Below are 3,763 nucleotides of genomic sequence, written 5' to 3' on the forward strand. Positions count from 1 at the left end.
AGTTTTGGTAAGCGAGGCCCAGCAATGCTGCCAGTTTTTCGATGAGCGGGCGTGCAATTGTGGACAGCAGATTGGAGCCAAACTGCCGCTGGGCCCTGGGGAACACTTCTCAGATGGCGACTATGACGCTTTCCTGGGAGGGTGCTCTGCATTTTCTTTAATTATTTGTTTAGGGGCAAGTAGTGTTGGATCAACTTCAGTTTTTCATGTGGCATCATGACTTCATTGAAGTCATGTGGCATCTCTAAGCTCCTAGAGCTTGAATTTAAAATACATAGAATTTTGCAGTCCGAAAAATAAACAAATAAATAAAAACCAAGCGCTTTTTTGGTGTGGACAGCTCAAGTCTATTAGCAGCTTTTAGCAGCAGTGAAAAAAATGGGTAAGTGTCAAGACTGGGGTGCTTGCCTTTGCCAGAAAAAGTTAATCATTAATACAGAAAGATAAGGGAACAGCATCGAAAGTAAGGTATAGAGCCTCTTGTAGCGTATTCCCTTTAAAATATCCAAAGTGCAAACAACAAAGAAAGGAGACCGCAGAAGCCACACGGTGGAAAGAAACACCAAGACTTTGGAGCCAGAAAGTGGTGTGTTCAAGTCCTCTTGTTACAACTTATTACTAGAATATTTGACCATCCACGCTCACTGCCACACTTGAAATTAGGCATAATCACTACAGGGCTTTCTTCGTGCAGTTGCAGTGAGGATTACATGAGCTGACACAACATAGAATGACTCTTCTGAGTTCCTTCAGGCACTACCGGAAAGGGGCCTTACAGATTTCTGTCTTTGCTCTAAATGTTGGTTCATGTCTCTGTTGACCCCCTTGCTTCTCTCCAGGAATACGTACTTGAGGCACGGAATGCATAATTTCAGTTACGTCCTTGAAACAGCAGCTCACCTATTTCCCTTCTCAAAGTCCAGAGGGAGAACCTGAACTTAAAGCAAAAAGTCATAATTTGGGCAGATAATTTGCAGAAATTTTAGGAGATGCTAACTGCAAGTTATTTTCAGGGTGTGGTGTTACATAGAATACAGATAGCAAGACTTAAACTGTACATAGCTACCCATATGGGAAACCATTCCTTCACATAGGGGTATTTTTATTACGCAAATAGTGATTCTGACCTAGGAGTAATAACATGCACTGTTAAAGAGCATTGGGTTTTTTTTTTAATGAACCCATGGGGTTTCCCAGCCCCCAAAAGTACTAGCCCACAGATAGTAACTACTGTTTTATTCAAGATCAGTTTATGAGACAAAACAAGGTCAAATCACGAAAACTTTAAACATGGGGACTCTTGGATTGGTCTCTTAAAATTAATTATTAGTCTTAAAATTTTCAAGCTTAAAAATAAAATAAAATGTTCAAGCTTTATGTAGCTTCTGATCAAGGATAAATTGCTCTAATTAGAAAGATAATTTAAATGTAAAGTTATTTTTTTTTAAAGTCAGATCCTTTTTTTTTTGGTAACTCAGGGAAATTTGAAGGGTGTTCTTGAGTTCCTCTAAACACTTTATTACATCTCCAGTTCATTTGGAACTCTGTAGACTTTTCAGACTGACCCAGTCAAACTTCCCATGCTATTTAAAATTTGGCTTAAAATCGGTAGATAAAGGGATGAGCCACTTTATTTTCAGAAGGTCTCTCCTGAGGAAGCTCAAAGTACTCAACAGATTTTAAAAGTTGCAGAGACTGAGCGGCAGGTCCCTCAAAGAGCTCACGGCTGCCTGATGGTGCCCATCTCCATAGCGGCCTGTGACCAAAGGGAAGGCACAGCTAGATGAACCAGGCAAAACGGAACAGCTTAGAATGGAATTGATTACCCTCCAGATATTTACATCTGATGCGATTTCCTACATCAAAACTGCACGCTGAAGCCTTTGAGAAGGCCTGCTTTTGCCTCTAAAAAACAGCTTTCTGCTTTGCTCACATGGGGTTTTTCATGTTGTACATTTACACAGTGTTCCTTAGTGGTCTGGCCTCATTTACTCTTTCTCTGAACCTGAACTCAATTGTTAGAAAGCAGCTGGGATTGTTATCGTTTGGACCTACTTGCAAACTAGCCTATAGTTAACATTTTTTTTTAATGAAAGTTATTGTCGTTTGCATATGCCCCATAGATTCCCCTTATTTGTAGTTGATGAACAAAACTCACTGGGGAAATCGTGTCTCCCGTTTGCCTTCCCCTGCCTTCTCCCCTTAGTCTCTGGTTCTCATTGCAAATTGGACACAGTTCTGGTGGACTGAGGCCTCAAATCTTGCAGAGTATACCTTTTTTTTTTAAAGGAAATTATCTTTTTATGGGACGTCTAGTACATTGATACCAATCACTGTATCCTTGTTTCATTTATTTGGAAGAGTTGAATGAAATAATGACAGAAGGGATGTTTTCTCTAAAAATTTAGAAAGGATTTTTGCCCCCAACAGATAAAAAAAATCTGGACCAGAAGCTCATAAAAACTTTAAACATGTGGACTATTGGATTGATCTCTTAAAATTAATTATTAGTCTTGGTAAAATCTCAAGCTTAAAAATAAAATAAAACAAAACAAAATAAAATTTCAAGCTTTATGTAGCTTCTGATCAAGGATAAATTGCTCTAATTAGAAAGATAATTTAAATGTAAAGTTTTTTTTTTTTTAAAGTCAGATCCTTTTTTTTTTTTTTTTTTTGGTAACTCAGGGAAATTTGAAGGGTGTTCTTGAGTTCCTCTAAACACTTTATCACATCTCCAGCTCATTTGGAACTGTGTAGAACTTTCTGGTAAGTGGTGGACATAATGATAGTCTATTACCAATAACCGTTTCTTTTTCTGGAAGTCAATACCATTCTTTGCCTCATGCAATAAGGGTTCCTTTCCCGGGTCCCCAACTTTCCATGGCCCCCATGATTCTTGTAAGGCCTTGTGACTCCCCTGGGGCAAGGAGGTCTCAGAGCCAAGGGAATGCCCAGAGTTTGTGCCCCTACTTCTAGACCACACTTGGGTACATGAATCACCAGAGTTCCTTGTCCAAATGACGCTGACCCCCTTCCGGGGACTTCACAGATATTGACCCTGAGTTTATTCTCCCGGTGGTGGACATGCTTGGATGGTGGGCAGGGCTTGGAAGCAAACTGTCTTGTCCAGAGGATGAAGCTTGGGGAGGAAGATGAGGGAATGGAGTGGAGACGGGAGGTCCCCTCTGGCTTTCAGGATGGACAAAGGGTTTGAAAGCCTGCAGAAAGGAAATAAGAGGTAAAAGCAGCTCAAGCCTTAAGATCTCTTCCAGCATTGGCAAATGAGGATTCTAGCATGTTCCTTTGTGTTTCCCACATTCCTCAGGATCCTCCCTGCTCCACAGAAAGAATGTTATTTAATTAATGAAATATTGGTTAAGGAGAAGGAAAACCACATCTGTACACAGAGTTTTTCCAGCTGCTTGCCATTCAGAGCCTGAATGGAGGTCATTATAGCAAATACCCAAACAGATATGCCTTCCGTAAAACCGTGCAGCATTTGCCATCTCGAATCTTCCCTCATCTATTTGTTGTTGTTATTGTTAATTACTGAGTTTGTTGTTTTCTTGTTAGTGTCAAAAGTCTTGGTCAAGTTAAAGCACAAAACTAATAGTTGTGTGCATCTGTCTAAACAAGGCCAGCTAAAACCACAACTGTCTCATCAGTCCTTCCTGTTTTGGCATTCTCTATATTAAGAGGAATGTTTTTGTTTTTTCTTTTTTCTTTTTTTTTTTTTGGTAACTTCCCATAATTTTTCTTCTAT

This window comes from Mustela putorius, unplaced genomic scaffold, assembly GCF_011764305.1.
Source record: "Mustela putorius furo isolate JIRA1106 unplaced genomic scaffold, ASM1176430v1.1 tig00003836_pilon_pilon_pilon, whole genome shotgun sequence".
NCBI classification, from domain to species: domain Eukaryota; kingdom Metazoa; phylum Chordata; class Mammalia; order Carnivora; family Mustelidae; genus Mustela; species Mustela putorius.